This window comes from Gymnodraco acuticeps, unplaced genomic scaffold, assembly GCF_902827175.1.
Source record: "Gymnodraco acuticeps unplaced genomic scaffold, fGymAcu1.1, whole genome shotgun sequence".
NCBI classification, from domain to species: domain Eukaryota; kingdom Metazoa; phylum Chordata; class Actinopteri; order Perciformes; family Bathydraconidae; genus Gymnodraco; species Gymnodraco acuticeps.
Genome location: NW_022990165.1, coordinates 272386 through 290000, shown reverse-complemented (window position 1 = coordinate 290000; position 17615 = coordinate 272386). Strand labels below are relative to the sequence as shown.

The window sequence follows — 17615 nt, the reverse complement described above, 5'->3', positions numbered from 1 at the left end:
TACTTTGAGAAACAGTGGTAGGAAGACACATATATCTTTGCTCAAGTACAGCACTTAAGTAAAGTTTGATCTATAGTATTTAACAAGAGTTGTTAAAAATGCTATTTTTGAGTGCTAGCTTTTGAGTGTTTCCCTTCCCGAGGGAGTTTCTCTCACACAACCCCTCTTGCCTGAAACGCCTCCATTGGACTCATTTGTTTACTTCCATGATATAGTAGCATCACCATGTAACACTCCCGCTTCTATTAGCTAGCATTCCAACGCATTGTATGTGAAATGGTAAGGGGAGGGACGTCTCTAAGCAGTTGACCAATCACAACAGAGCTGGACAGCTAATCAATCAGAGCAGACTGGGCTCTGGTTTCAGACAGAGGGTGAAAAGAGGTGCTGCAGCACAGGCAGTATGAGAGAAATAAAGAGCTTTTTGAACATTAAGCATGTCACAGTAGATACAGATATGAACCAAAACATTTGCATAATATGTCATCTTAAATAAATGTATTATGTTAATATAAATAAACCACTCTTGGAACATCCACGTTTTTTTATTTGACTTTTAAGATATACTTGGTGCTCACAAGAGAGCAAGACTATAAACATATGATGATCTAATAGAATATGAGACATTGCTGAATAATATACTACCCAATAAAAGGGTTTATAAAGGATTGAAATTAGCGAAGTAAAATGCAACGTACACATACAGGAGATGCAACCTGGGAAAATGAGCAGAAGAGATTATGGAGATAGATTTCACTGAATTATCGATATCTCCATATTGATTTGCGCTGGGAACCGTGAATTCCTTCTGTCTGTCCTTTGTGTACAGTTCATCTGGTTATTGGCTTGTGCCATGGATATTACCCCATGCACGCAACAGGAGGAGACACAATGTTCTTGTACGCATTCTTGGACCCTGAATAGATATGATATTGTTTTAATGATACAGAAGAGTCTATTAGTCTTTCGAAACAATGACTTCTTTAACAACACCCAATGCTAGCTGGGAATGTTTTATGTTGAAAAAAAGAAACAAAGGCATCATAAAACGCTGCATATGCAGTCAAGAGACTAGAGAGTGCATTTGTTTTTTTAAGCAGAAAGAACAGCGGATTCAAGTGGCAACATAAAAAGGTATATATAACAATATAAGAGTGACGGGCTATTTAAACATTGTGAAGCGATGGGGCTTTCTTTTCTACTTGTGCTGAAATTGATCCTGAACCGGTCATTGTCGTTCATGTCCTTACCAGGAAAAGCTTATAACACTAAATAATATTTCAGAAATACAATACATAACCGTTACAGACTATACCATTTACAATCACAGCATAAGTATTGGAAAATAAAACTCAATTCATCATATCCTAGATGATATAGGGTCAACCAGCTCAGTCAAAGCATCTGCACCTGATGTACATTCCTCCAATTTCAAGCTATTTTTCCAAACACTCTAGGAAGCCATCTCCTCTCAGCTAAAATCAATCAATCTGGGACAATTGCAAGCCGCAGAAGGAGCATACCTTAAAGCCCTCTTTCCCATTTCAAGACGGACATTGGCAACAAATAGCAAGAGAATCTCTTGAGGAAATGTCACAGAAAAAGGGACATTTACACATGGAGAGAGCAAGTTAGAAATGGCTTTATAAATGAGGATATGCCAGTGATTAGGGATGTAAAATCAAGTACAACCAACCCAAGCATATAGGAGCAATGTTGACTTAGGGCCTTAACATTTTTATCTTACAATGTTTAATTGCTGGTAATGTGCCATTAAAAGCGAGGTGGATTTGTGTGACACCAACTAAAAGTAATTGTTCTTGTTTTTAGAAGTATCCGCTTTGACCTCCAGTGCTGATTCCAGTTACTACCATCTTCTGACGTGGTGTTCTGCCTTTTTATTTTCCTCTCTCATCGCTTTGATCTTCCATCGTTATTAGAGCTTCTTTGAGGCCATGGTGGTTAGAAAGGAGGCACTTTAGTTATTCCACGGAAATAGGATATTTTGAGGTGTTTCACTTTCATGTTGCTTTGTGCTCATTAACTCCTGGAAGAGCACTGTACCGCTCTTCTCGCTAAAGTAAGACAGAAGAAAGCGTTTCAATTCAGCCAGAGTCATGGCATCTTTATTGATACGCATACCTTTGAACGGTCTCGGCTTTATTATGCAGAAGACTCCTTGGATGATTTCAGATCCCTTCAAGAGAACATGCTATTAGCGTTACCATGTGAGTGAGTGTGTGTCTTACTGTTCTGGCCTGTGATAGACGGTGGTTGGTCAGGTGTAGTGGTTAAAGATGTGTTTAGCGTGCTATAAGCTTCTTGACTAACTTTTCATAACTTAAAATAAACTCTGGTATTAAAGTGTTTGCATTTTAGTTTAAGAGCTACAGCAGCTAGGTCTGCATTTCTTGGTGTCAAGTTGATTTGTATCTTGACCTGCCATGTTGTGGGAGTCCGTGTTGGCAGAATAAGTTCAACCCCAGGATTTACAGGTTAGTTGTGATGATATATGACCATACCTGCAGTTAATTCTCAAACATATGTTCCTAACTAACCTAAGACCTGGTACAGAGCGTACCAGGTCTTAGGTTAGTTAGGAACATATGTTTGAGAATTAACCTGTAAATCCTGGGGTTGAAGTTATTCTGCCAACACGGACTCCCACAACATGGCCTATTGGAGGTCCGTAAGCCTAATACCTCATTAGGCAATGCAACCTATTGAGCTCAAGAGCTGATGAGCACAAGCCCTGAAGACAGTGAAACACCTCCACAGCCTCTTTCACAGGGTAACTGGACTGAAGCATCAAGTGAAGTTTGCAATCTGACACACTATGACTGATATTGAGTATAACCTCCACATTTCTTTTTTGGAGGTTATACTCAAAATAAGTTGAAATGAACTTTAGCACTATTGATCAGTGCAAGTTATGTCACACACCACATTAGAAAATGTCTCAACAGGAATATGCATACAGCAGGAGGTCAAATAAAATACGACTTCTTAAAAAAAACGAAAATAGGACTACCTTAAGTGGGAGTTACATTTCTTTAAGTAGTCATTATAATACAGTATTAATGTTAAAGTAGGTAGTTTTGGAGAAACCAGCTCGAGTGCGCTAGAATTTGAAAATACACCGCCGGAAAAAATCTGCCACTTCCTTACAGAGCCCCTCCTCCAACACACACGAACGCGCACATGACCAATGAGGGCACGAGATAAGTTTGTGCACAGATGGAAGGCTGACAGGCAGGTAGACCATCCAGTTACTTTAGCCCGGCCGGCTCAGATGATTGGTCGTGCTTTTTACAGTAGGCCTACTACGGCTTCCACAGATGACTTTTTTATGGATTTTTTGTCAAAGCACTTCAGATATTCATTGCTATCGGGATGTTAAGAGCATTCCATGGAATATAACAAGTGTATCTCGAGCCGGTTTCTCAAACGTACCTACCCCACCTTTAAGTTGACAAGGCATTAAAACCTGACTTTGAATGAAAGAGTTAAGTACAACAACATTGATCTATCCCCACAATTCGTTCGCAGCATTTCACATTTTAAAATATATAACATAAATGTGTTCACTTGATTGAAACTTGGAGAACTGGCAGAACAATATGACCTTTATTCAACCACACTGTGTTGTATTGATTTTGTGTTCGTAATGTATTTAAATAGTTTGACTTGATCATTCTGACACACGCTTAATGAATTAATGGATGTAGCTAGTGTTCTAATGGCTTGGCAGGCACTACTCAACATTAATACTGTATTATAGTGACTACTTAAGGTAGTCCTATTTTTGTAGAAGTCGTATTTGATTTGAAGATTCATGTTGAGCACTTAGGACTTTCTGACGTCTTCTAACGTGGTGTGTGACATAACTTGAACTGAGAAATAGTGCTTCAGTTCATTTCTGACTGTACTTTACTTTTCGGCCAGGCCCTGGTGGACGGTACTCAGGAAGACAGTCAGAATGCAAACTTCACTTGTTGCTTCAGTCCAGTTACCCTGTGAAAGAGGCTGTGGAGGTGTTTCACTGTCTTCAGGGCAAGTGCTCATCAGCTCTTGAGCTCTATGGGCTGCATTGCTTAAGGAGGTATTTGACTTAAGGACCTCCAACAGGCCATGTTGTGGGAGTCCGTGTTGGCAGAATAACTTCAACCCCAGGATTTACAGGTTAGTCGTGAATATATAGTGATGTCACTATGTCGTGGAAGTAAACAAAGCAACAATCGAGGTGTTTCGGGCAGGGGGGGAGTCTGTGGGAGAAAAACTCCCTTTAGCGTGAACTTTGGGATATTAGCCTTTGCAGACCATTGACATGCAAAAAAAGAAGATAAAACACCCCCCAAAAGCATAACAGGGCCTCTTTAAAGCTAACCCCGGATGTGTTTGTTCTCCTTGCCTGCACTTGCAAGATAGCAAGTTGTTTTCTTACTGTGTGTCTGCTAGAAACAAGCAAGGTCCTCTGTTAGTTTGTTTGTGTAGGTTAAACACAAAGACTGCGATGTTGTAAATACAAAGCAGCTTCTCTTCAGTCACTGAAGTAAAGACCTACATAAGTCCTCCTCTCCTCTGGTCTGCGAAATACAATGATGCAGCATGAAGGATACAAACAGATACTCAGTAGCCTACTTTCTCTCAGTCTTGCTCAGAAGCCTATACTTGTCAGTTGTCACTCTCTCTGATGCTAGCTGTATTTCTGCTAGGCCTACATATTTATTGAAAATCTATGCGCCGTGCCGCGGCCCGGCTGCAAACACAACGATTTTTTTCTCTCACATAAAAATATTATTTTCGATCCTCTGAGTCAATCTGCCAGCGGTTTGTTACTTAGTTATTTTCCAACTGTTGACAATATGTCTGACTCTGCTGGTTTCTTTCTTTCTTTGTCAATGTATTTCCCTCAATAGAAGCTGATTGCGAACATTTTCACACATAACACTGTGGGGGCATTCTCAGAGTGTGAGCAGATATTTTTAGGGGCACCAGAGGGAGTTAAGGCAGTCAAGTAACAAATGACAAGCAAGTGGGTAACCTGGATTTTCTGAGACACAAAAATAACCCTGCAAATCCCCCGGGAGTATAAAGATTCCTGGCCCATAACGGACTTTCTACTTATTTTTGGAAACAGGATATCACACAGACAAGGTCCTTTCTGATGTCTATATTCCTCTCTTTTTTACTATAACTCTACTCTAGAGTCCCGCTGTCACACAGACGTAGCTGCTCACTTCAACACACATTAAGACGTTCTGTTTCGTACTACTCTACGCTGTGCCTCCACTATCGGCACGGTGCCTTGCGTGGGCACCCTATGGTGGGCACAGAGAGTGAGTGGTCACATTACACTGCGGTTACATCACATTCCTTCAGTCTCCTAAGCAACCAGGTACTGTAACAACAAAAGCAACACAACTACGTCCCCGTTATGTCATCCTCCGGTTGTCACGCAATTTTCAAGGTTCCACACGACACAGGCTGTGCATAGACGTGGATGTGTTTGGTGCAGTCAGTGCTCTTACTCTGGAACAATGAAAACAGCAGAGACAGGGCAGTGGGAGGTGTGAGGTTGTTGCTTCTGAGAGCAAACAAATATGAGTTTGGAAAGAGGTGTGTCTTGTTTTTCCCTGAAAGAATATGTCAAAGTGACTAAGCTTAAGCCCAAACTCTGATAGAAAAAAAGAGCCTTGATGCAGGTGGGCAGCCCATTGCTTTTTTCCAGAAGCACAAGAAAAGAGAGTGGTCACTGCCTTGGCCCACAGATATTATGCTACAGTTATGTAAAAAAAAAACATGGAGAGAAAAGAAGAAAGGAGACAAACCCAATGAAGAGGGTGTGATGTTTATGATGAATGACTATCACAGAAACATTTCCACTTAGTCCTTTTCAGTGTGTTCAGGCAGACAAAAGCATGCCTTGATTATTTAAAGTCAATGTCAATGTGCTAAGTCAATACAGTGTTTTTTTTAAACTGTTGCCTAGCAGTAGTTTTCATCTTTAAAGATATTTTATCCAGGGTTATACCAATGTTTAAACACAGCTAGCTAGCATGTCCATTGCTAGCTAGCTTACAGTTTATGCTGTACAGTTGGAACATTAGCAGGTTTGGTTGAATCATCAGACTACACAGCCAGTTCATTGGTGAGAGGTTGACTTTTTTCTTCTTAGTGTTGCCCATGAACACATCATTTTAATCATATTTCCTTGGTCATTACAACGTAAACCTTTTTAAAGTATTTCTGGTATATTACAATTTGTGATTATTTTTTAGATTTAGCTGCCATACCGTTCTACTTTAGTCCATACCACAGTGGGTCTGACCTATCAGCATCCTCTACAGGTGTGTGTGTGACGCGACAGGGAGAGCAGCATTAAAGAGGTTAACGTAGATGCTGCAATAGCATCAGTTATATCAGAATCTTCTTTGAACAAAGAGCAAAGAATGGCACTGAAGTATTTTCTCGTTGGAAAATATGAATGTTTGCTCTTCTCCCAACGACTTCTGTATTAGTTTAATTTACAGATGGATCATCCAATCACCTGCAAACTATTTATTTGAAAGTGAAATTTGTAATGACGGCTTCTCAAGATGGTCAAAAAACGTCCATCTGGAGCGTTAGATTAATCATGCTTATCAGTTATGATAATATAGTTCACACTGACAGCATGAAATATGAGCAGTCGGGTGATGACCAGATTATCTAACACTTTAATCCTAGGTGAAACTGAAAGTGTAAGCACTATCATCAATGATGCATTATTAAGTTTGTTTAGCCTTCGTGTTTATTTGTTATTAAAATCAGGTCTTCTTTTGACACATTTGACTTATCTTCGTTGATGATGCCATGTTCTCAGATCTTAACAGATACAACTATGCGAGCACTACTGTATGTTACGGCCAACAGAAAAAAGGGGTTGGTTGTTTCCTGGAATTATAAAGGCTTGGATTTGTCACACAAACGTCCTTCAGGTGTAACCATTGGCAGCATTTTGCACAGTGCCATAAAACTGATTAGTACAAATCTGGCTCGTGCTTGATGGACATTACCTCCATGCCCTACGGAGCTGCCTGTCCGTCACTGCCAACACTTTTTTCCTCTTGTTTTGGATTACATTTGAAAGATTGACATTCTGTGCTCTGGAGAAAAAATACTATTAACAGACACACAACAGCCTCTCATAGCTTTTTTTACGCCACCAAGCCTAAGGACATATTATTGTTAATTGGATTCGGTACTTGCTGTGTTGAAAACAATTTACACATAGTCACCAATGGTGACTGTTTAGCATCATTTGGAAATAGTCATTATCTTCTGTCTTTGCCCAGAATAATGATTGTTGGCAAAACTCACATTTTGCAGACATCAAACAAAGAATCTTGCTGCACCGAGTTTTAAAACAAATCATCTTACACGTTATTCAAGAGCTGGGTCTAAATGTAAAATCTGATTTAAAATAGAGACAGGAGCACAGCAGCGCTTCATTTCCTCTTTGTTCTCGTTGTCCCCTCTTCCTTTAACCCTGGTGACTCTTTAAAGCCATCGATGAATATTCCAGCCGCCAGCAGGGCCTCTTCATTTGGTGATTCAGCCTGTAAGTAGCTTATATAAAAGTCCAATATTTATGTATATGTACATAATCATAGTGCAAGTGACAGACAGAGCAGACCCAGGAGCAGGAAACATTGAAAATGAGTATGAAAAGTAGCAGAGGCAATGGAATATGTTTTACATAAATTAACACCCTGTGAATTATGTCAGCATTGTATCTGGGCAGGACTGTTCTTCTGTGTGTGGTGTGTGTGTGTGTGTGTGTGTGTGTGTGTGTGTGTGTGTGTGTGTGTGTGTGTGTGTGTGTGTGTGTGTGTGTGTGTGTGTGTGTGTGTGTGTGTTGCCCACCAGTGATAATACTGCAGAGTAAGATAAATGACCTCATATTTTCATGTCTCTCCGGTGCTCAGTCGAAACAACAGAATCATCATCTATAAAGATATAAATGCAATATGTACTGAACAATGTATTGTAAGTGCTGTTAACCTCATTGTGATGTTACAATAATGTTTTATTTTACGGGCAAATGTAATAACTTTAAGCAGGAAACACACAAGTAAAATCAGACATTATAAACATGCAGATATTTTTTGAAAACTAGTCCTTCTAGTCGAGGATCCCAAGGGAATTATTGGAAACAATCCTGGGGTGAACATGCATTTGTGTACCAAATTTCATGGTAATCAGCCCAATAGTTGTCGAGATATTGTACTCAAAACTACAAATATTAACCTCATGGTGGAGCTAGAAGAAAAGTTAGGGGATCCCCAAAGTCAGTAGAATGTATCGTCCAGGGATGGTGATCTGTACCAAATAGCAATCCATATTGCAGAAAATAAGCTCTGTGGAAAAAACATGTTCAAGATATTTACATATTTTGTTTAACACGACAGTCTCGACATGTTAACACTACTTTTATAACACTTGAAGGAGAAATAATAAAGGTAAATATCTACCGTAATGCTATGAACTACAGCTAAGCTAAGCTAACTTAAAGGCTGACTCGTGTTCTGCATGATGATGTCAAGTAGTCTCCTTTACTCACTTAACTAGTTAGCAACTGCCATTATTGAGACGCCAAAAACCTTCAGACCAGTGGGATACAGACGTGTTTTATGTGGTAGAACAAAAAATGAGACATGTATAAACCACAGACATTATTCTCGGAATCCAACAAAAAAGACTTAGAGTCGAGGGAACCAGGAAGTGCTTAAATGCTAACTAATTTGTAGGTTTAGGACTCATTCCTGGTCAACTCTATAGCTGTTGAAATACTAAATACTTAGCTAAAGTTGTGAAGGACCAATCATGAGACAGAATTGCCATCCTTAGAGCCATGTATGCAAGAATAAATAACAAGGAAAAGTCCAGAACCCACATTGAAAATAGATTCTAAGGTGTTGATCATAAACACTCTCACCCACGGGCCTGTGCGATGATCCCCATTTAGAACACTTTGACATGATTCATAACTGAATCATCTGAGGTTTATTCATTTATGCTAAACCCGCCCCTTTGTGAAATTGGTGAGAACAATCATTAACAGTGTCAACGTGAGAACACCTGACACACACTGTGCAACCATCAAGATCAAGGAAACAGTAAAGCCCTAAATGAATGTGCCGTCCTCATGCAGCTGATAAACAAAGAAAGGAAAGGAAATAAAGCATGGTATTCTGTGCCGTTTCAAATCCAATCCTGCTTTGAAGGCCAGCTTGAAAACATAGCCTTTAAATCAAGCAGCTATTCACCTTTTGAGGTAAAAACCAATGCCATGGTTTCACAACAGTGAAAATATCCGGCATATTTCTATCGCAGGAATCCTTTTCATCCTTTATATGGAAGAGCGAAACATCTGGTTGATTTGTTTTATGGTCTGTTCTTTTGTCGGCTGATTGGCAGAGCTGCTTTTAAAAGGAACGTGTTAGTGAAAGAATATTGTGTTTTGTAAAGGGTGTTGTATTCAGTGTTGGTAAATGGGATTGCTTTTAAAATCTGTAATTCTAAGATTCTGTCAAAGAGGATGCTCAGACCCAAAGAAAAGCACAGAGTGTACATGACCCGACTACAAAGGCATTAATCTGATTCATAGACTGTCCTCACAACATTAATAAATAGTTTGCTAAAATGCTTAAACAAAGACCTTTTGTGAATTTACGCAACTTCTGTAACCTGCTCCTAATATCTGCTTGAGAATAGTATTAGGGATGGCCTGATTCAAATTTTCAAAATTCCCAAAACTACAAAATTGGTTTGCTGCCGATACCAATCCAATATATATATTTTTTTTTCTCTACAGAAAATGAAAAGTATGAATGCACTTTTTTTAACCTATCTAGGTTAAAAAAAGTGCATTCATACTTTTCATTTTCTTTTTTTGTATTTAAATAATATATGTTTCATATTTTGTGCTCAAAATATGAAACATATATTATTTAAATACAAATCCAACAACCTGAATCGTTATGCGATACGGCTGCTTCTTTAAAGATATATATATATATATATATATATATTTCCGCATAGACACTTTTAACAGTATTTTTGCTTAGTCAGCACCTTTGAAATATTCAAAATGACACTGAAGTGCAATTTTGTTGTTTAATTCAGAGATTTTCAAAGAATATCCATACATATACTTAGTTTTCGATCAGTAAATCAGCAACTAGCATTATATTGTGGGTAATGTAGGTACCAACTTTTTACATGGAGGAATAAACAAGACTACATTTCTTGTTCTCCTGCATTTATTTGACACTTTTTTGATAACTTTCCAACAATAAAAAAGGAGTGCAATGCTAGGCAGTGAGTACTCTTTCAACCATCTACTTTAAAAAAGAAAAAGCACCACTGACAGATCAAAAACAGTCATATGAATCAATTGGAGTGGCTTTGGTAGGCAGTGAAAGGCAATGCAATGTGCTATTATGTTTGGAGAACTTTCTACTCACATCCCAGGAGACTCTTTCTTACTGGCTATTATCTGTGCTGAGAGATGACGGTTAGAAACATCTGTAATGAAGCTTTATTATACAGCATTTACATATAAATAGTCAGAAACATTTTTTTTAAAGATATACTTAATAATCAGCTCCTTTTCTTGAAATTGCAAATCTGAGGCAACACTTTGCAAATGCATCTTTTTTGTGTAAAAGGTTTTAGTGACATTATAATAACTGTGTTGCATTGAGTGTCTACAGTGCAATGTTGTTCTTTGAAACCAGATCTGCATGGAGTAATGCACGGGTATGATTCCCCAGATTCAACAGGATTATTCACAACGTTGAACAAGTGTTACTAACAGCCACAGTTTCAGCTGCGAGTCCCCTTTTGCTTCTGCAAGTTAATTCATTCAAGAGAGAAAAACACTTCCTCTGTTCAATCGAATGCTACCAATGTTCTCGGTCTGATTGCGTCAGTGACAGCCCCCCCCCCCCTCCCACCTCCAGCACAAACGTATACACACACCCTTTCTTCTGACACGTTGCGGGAGTTATTCCAGAACTGTCCTCAAGGTCAGTTGGAACTAAGCAAACTCTAATTCAATGAAAAGTACACTTAACGGTTGTGTGTTAGGAATCATCCATGATGACGGTTGAAGCTCGTTGGACCTGTGATGCGTTCAATGAAACAAAAAGTATAAGGTCTAATATATTGGCCAGTGAGTGTCCAACTAAATAAAACAAATGGGCCATTTCCTCGACAGAATATAGTCCCTGGCATACTCACTTAACAGTGCATCGTGTTTCAGGAAAAGAGCAGCGCTCATCAGTGAGTGGACAATAAAATACAATAGCTCTAAGCATCAGGAGCTCGCTGGGATCCAATTTAAAGGTGTGGAGGGGGACATGATTAATCACGGCAAAAATGCAGAAAAACAAACCCAGACCCAGAAGACACTGTACAAGAACAGCGGCTATGTGTTTGATGATTAGCACGTAGGCTACCCCATGATTGACTTTCTTAAATTAGCTCTTTTGGACATACGGACACATTTGGAGATAAAGTCAGAAAACCAGTAAGATCAATGTGACCTATTGATCCTTCCCATATGCTTCAGCAGAGACAGTGGCTGACAGACTTTAGCATGGAGCTCATTATCATCAGGCTTGTCTGAGAAATAATGACTTGGATCAGAGATCTGAATGACAACAGCATGAGTCAGTATTCAGCATCGACCTTCGTGTTTCATGGCTACAAGTTATCAGCCTTCCCTGTTTTGCTCAGCTGTGAAAGACCAGAGGATAAACCCGTCTGCTTTTCAGTACCACGTCGCTGTCCACTCCTAATCCACTCCAGGCTTTCTTTAAGGACAATAACAAGCCTGACTTCATACAACAATTGTGATAAAAGCATGATTTGACACTCCTTATTTCTAATAAAAGGAGAAAGGAGAGAATTATCCTCTATTTTCTTCCCCCAGTTGAATTATCTATCCTTAGTCTCAAGTGTTTGTAGCTCCAACAGAGTAATATTGCCCTCACATTATTATTATTTTTAATCACACAAGTGATGTGGAGGTGGAATGGCAGTGGTCCACCGCTGTGCTGCAGTCTGTAATATCTCATCTGGGTAAATAAGTTGGAAATTCTGCACAGAAAGTAATTCTCCCTTACAGGATCAATTATAAACAGCTTATGTGAGCCCTAGTTTTCCCAGTAGTGCCACCAGCAGGTTGACATTATGTTTTCCTGCAACTTTTATACATTTGTAACGGATTTCCGTGGTCCCCAAAGAATGAGCCTACTGACTAGTGCCTCTAGTCTGGCCAACCCTAGCAACTATTCAACTCAATGTATTCTTAATTATGTTACGGAGGAAATAAAATTCTCCCGGATAACACATAAACCAAAACAAAGCAAAAACACATCATACTTTATGTTAAAGCAACAAAACCTGGTTGGTTAAGATCATGGTTTGGATTTAAATAGGCCAACTCTTATTATGCACGTTTTTTTCTTATGAAATCAATTAGCAAGCCTTGTCTTCCATATTGTTCTACTCCTGCATTTATCTAGCCTGATCAAGGTTTGTATTTTCACGGCAGAAACTCCACTGAAGGGTTCAACAGCTCACAATCACCTTAGATTAGTCGGAAAAAGGATTTTGCAGTAGTCTAGAAGAGTGTTTTTGTATTTCTATTATCAAATTGTCAGGCTTACTATTAATATTATATTAATATTAACATTACATTCAAATGATAGTCAGTGGGAGTGATACACTGCCATTTCAGCTGTGATGTCTTCATTAAACTCTATCCGGAGTGCTCTTACCTCTCCCGTATGCAATCATATAAAAACCTCACCGTTCAGATATTCAGTACTTCTACATTTGATTGTAACCTTTTCTGATATGGAGAAAGGATGAGCAATCTATATTTAGTCTGTTTGTATTTCCAAGACAACATTTTCCAACAGCACTATGAGCACCTCCTTTCCTTCAAATGTGAACCTATTGTTTTACAGGAGGCATTAGATAACCACCAAGTTTCTTTGAAAAAACAATATGTATTGTGCAGTTTATTCCCGTGTTGTTGGTTGCCGGTCAGCTTTGCAACCTTTTGAAGATGGCTATTCTGAGATGTTCTATTATAAGACTGTTTCTTTATTTCTCAGTTGGAACATGCAGTTATTAAACAAGGCCAAAGGAAGACTGGTCGACAGATGTAGGCTACTTTTGCTGACTGCTTCCCCCCAGCACTGAGCTGAAGTTGCAGGCTGCCTGCGGCCATGGCATGGCTCTGTGTGATGCTGATGTTGCCAACGCGCGTCTCCTTTAAGGAGATGTATGCATCATCAGCTGCAAATGAATTGTGCGTACGATAAATAAACACAGCAGATGAGGATTTGTATCAACATTTCTAACATATCTTTGTTCAAAACAATCCTGCGATGAGCAAAACGTGGTTGTTAGACATGCAGTTTGCCCTGTATCTACAGCACACATCGCATTGTATAAGGAGGATAACTCACGTGTTCACGATTATCGATCCATAAATGCCATCGCTTATGAGTGTAGGAGGCGCGCCCCAAAATAAGCTCTGATTCCCGGGTTCCAAAGCTCGGTAATAGCCGCTGCTCCCGCTGGGCTCCGGTGGAAGGGATAAGCACGCCTCCTGTAGCTGCTACTGAGCAGGATTGAGCATCACACCGCACACCGTGGAGCCCCACTACTGTGGGATGGTGATGTCGCGGGAATAGGAGCGTCAGTCTCTCCTTTTAAACGAGAACATACATGGCTCCTGCTTCTTGACTCACCCCGTGTTTTAGAGTCAAGGCAACGCTTTCTCTCAGCAACTTGCAGTAAAGATTATGTAATATTCTGAGTTAGATACACATTCTCTAGGAATTTCAATTTGCCCAGCAGATACAGAGTACTCACACAGTTGTTGTACAGGAGAGGGAATTATAACACACTGGAGGGAGGGTATTCATAGCACAGGCTAAATGGAAACAACAGCTTTAATTTAATGCCACATGGTTGCCTATATTACATGCACACACTTCACACCTTCTGTTGAACATACTGGGAAGAAAAAGTGTCTGTATTTTGCTAATTGGCAAACTTGAAGTGTTAAAGGAGTAGAATATAGACTATTTTTAACTATGCTTACTATATATCTGATTTTTACTGCCTTGCTTGACCCTAATTAGGGCAATGCCAAGAATGAGACAGTGTTTCTTCATTTATAAGTCATAATTCAATAAACTCTTTATTTAATTTGGTTAAAATGTTTGCAAATAGTATTTTCTTTACTGATGGACTCAGAGGGGGATTACGGCGAGTGACACTTCTGGTGTGCCCTGTAGTTTGAAATAAAAGCCACACAAGTGCCCCAGTGATGGAAAAGATGTAATGAAGTGCCCTCTAGACTAGAGGGCCCTTCAATTGAAGAAAATGAGATGCAGTATAATATAGGCTGTCCTGCTGCATATGGAAGAAATACTGTGATGCTCCAAATGCTAGTCAGTCCACTTCTTCATGGGACATTTATTAATGGAGAGGATATTGTCTAAGGGGGATCGTCATATTGAAACAGATACGGGACAAACACAAACTGTTAATAATGACAAAGAGCCCAAAAACATCTTCATTTATAGTCTAAATAAATGTTGCCCACAGAGCAATTGAACATACAATACAGTACATACAGAACAATCTTGGAAATTGTCATTTTAGATGTTTTTTCATGCTAAAATATCAGAAAATGCTGTTTTCAGCCTCTAAAATGTTGAGATGTCCGGCTTTTCTCTGTTTTATATCGTGATGAAGTGAATATCTTTTGGATTTTTGTAAAATCGTGGACTGGGAAGGACACTTCACTGTTTTCTGCCATTTTTTAAACCAAACGATTAGATTAATATATCTCATAAATCAATAATGAAGTAATCCTTTGTTTTAGCCCTACATACAATTGCATTTAACACTGCAGGTTACTGTACTGTTTGTAATCATATTGCACTGATCCCTAGGGCATTTGTTCCACATACTGCTCTACCCAATATGACCTTTATTTCCACTGCCTAGATGGCATAAAATATTATTTCAACCAATAAAGACTATCCCAAAGCCTGCTGGGAAAAGGGGACATTTTGGGCGCAGGATATGAGCTTGGTCAGAGTTACCAGCCTGTCGTAAAAACTCCTGCTCAGCTCATATAATCTTATCTGTCTGCTTAAAAGTACTTAGACTTACAGCTGCACAAGCTGGCCAACTCGGACTGATATACTGAATATTATGATAATCTTAAGGACTGTGCAGCTTCATAAACCTTTATGTGTAAGAAATACCATCTTTACTGAAATTGGGAGTAAAATATCTCAATGTGAGCACCCCAGTGGCGTGCTGTCACTGTTAACTCAGGGGCACTCAGGAGCAGGAGTGATGTCAGCGATAGATTCAAGATGGATACTCACCAAGGGTTTTGCCTTTGGGAGACGGCTCTTATCACACCGTTTCACGACTCTCCCTTTGTAAGGATGTGGTGCTATTCTTGTGCATTAAGCTCCAGATAGCTGCGTCATCTGAGAATTTGATGACACTTCTATCTGGGTTCAAGCTTTTGCAGTTGTGTGTATAGCTCGAGCAGGACAAGGAAGCTAGCACTCTTTTAAATCACATGTATGATGACCATTTTTTATTTAAAGAGGACATATTATACTAATGTTCAACTTTCACATTTTTTTGCCTCTACTGTGACATGTTTCCATTCATGTTGGCAAAGAGGAATAACAAAAGACAACAACAAGGGGGGATGACAAATGACAAAAATTAAAACAATAGGAAAGAAGGTTCCAGCTATGATCTCACAAAAACAGTTTTCAACATTTATTTTCATTTAGTAAACTCGTAAAAGCTGTGAACTGTTCCAAGAAATTCTGACATTTTAGGAAGTTCCCTTATTCTATTTATTGCTTGGTGTGATATGTAAAGATCAATACCAATTTCCTATAAGTACAGAGTTGGAGTCATTAGGAGGTGATTAGTTAAAAGGGCCCATTATACTAATTTACAGGTTCATATATATACACTGAACAAAAATATAAATGCAACACTTTTGTTTTTGCTCCCATTTTTCATGAGATGAACTCAAAGATCTAAAATATTTTCTATATACACAAAATAACCATTTCTCTCAAATATTGTTCTCAAATCTGAAAAAATCTGTGATAGTGAGCACTTCTCCTTTGCCGAGATAATCCATCCCACCTCACAGGTGTGGCATATCAAGATGCTGATTAGACAGCATGATTATTGCACAGGTGTGCCTTAGGCTGGCCACAATAAAAGGCCACTCTGAAACGTGCAGTTTTGCTTTATTGGGGGGGTCTGGGGGGGTCCGAAAACCAGTCAGTATCTGGTGTGACCACCATTTGCCTCACGCAGTGCAACACATCTCCTTCGCATAGAGTTGATCAGGTTGTTGATTGTGGCCTGTGGAATGTTGGTCCACTCCTCTTCAATGGCTGTGCCAAGTTTCTGGATATTGGCAGGAACTGGAACACGCTGTCGTATACGCTGATCCAGAGCATCCCAAACATGCTCAATGGGTGACATGTCCGGTGAGTATGCTGGCCATGCAAGAACTGGGATGTTTTCAGCCTCCAGGAATTGTGTACAGATCCTTGCAACATGGGGCCGTGCATTATCATGCTGCAACATGAGGTGATGGTCGTGGATGAATGGCACAACAATGGGCCTCAGGATCTCGTCACGGTATCTCTGTGCATTCACAATGCCATCAATAAAATGCACCTGTGTTCGTCGTCCATAACATACGCCTGCCCATACCATAACCCCACCACCACCATGGGCCACTCGATTCACAACATTGACATCAGAGAACCGCTCACCCACACGACGCCACACACGCTGTCTGCCATCTGCCCTGAACAGTGAAAACCGGGATTCATCCGTGAAGAGAACACCTCTCCAACGTGCCAGACGCCATCGAATGTGAGCATTTGCCCACTCAAGTCGGTTACGACGACGAACCGGAGTCAGGTCGAGACCCCGATGAGGACGACGAGCATGCAGATGAGCTTCCCTGAGACGGTTTCTGACAGTTTGTGCAGAAATTCTTTGGTTATGCAAACCGATTGTTGCAGCTGCTGTCCGAGTGGCTGATCTCTGGTGTGGTTACACGTGGTCTGCGGTTGTGAGGCCGGTTGGATGTACTGCCAAACGCCTTTGGAGACGGCTTATGGTGGAGAAATGAACATTCAATTCACGGGCAACAGCTCTGGTGGACATTCCTGCTGTCAGCATGCCAATTGCACGCTCCCTCAAAACTTGCGACATCTGTGGCATTGTGCTGTGTGATAAAACTGAACATTTTAGGGTGGCCTTTTATTGTGGCCAGCCTAAGGCACACCTGTGCAATAATCATGCTGTCTAATCTGCATCTTGATATGCCACACCTGTGAGGTGGGATGGATTATCTCGGCAAAGGAGAAGTGCTCACTATCACAGATCTTTTCAGATTTGTGAACAATATTTGAGAGAAATGGTTATTTTGTGTATAGAAAATGTTTTAGATCTTTGAGTTCATCTCA

At 39.8% G+C, this 17615-nt stretch overlaps 1 protein-coding gene across 1 annotated transcript in view; it reads right to left on the bottom strand.

Annotated features, from left to right (window-relative positions):
- tbkbp1 (TBK1 binding protein 1) overlaps window positions 1-13933 on the bottom strand; it is a 62741-nt gene extending 48808 nt beyond the window's left edge. The window contains 1 exon segment of the mRNA XM_034217552.1: window positions 13533-13933. The gene's annotated coding sequence lies outside the window, so the exon portion shown is untranslated.
- Window positions 13934-17615: the final 3682 nt, after the last annotated feature.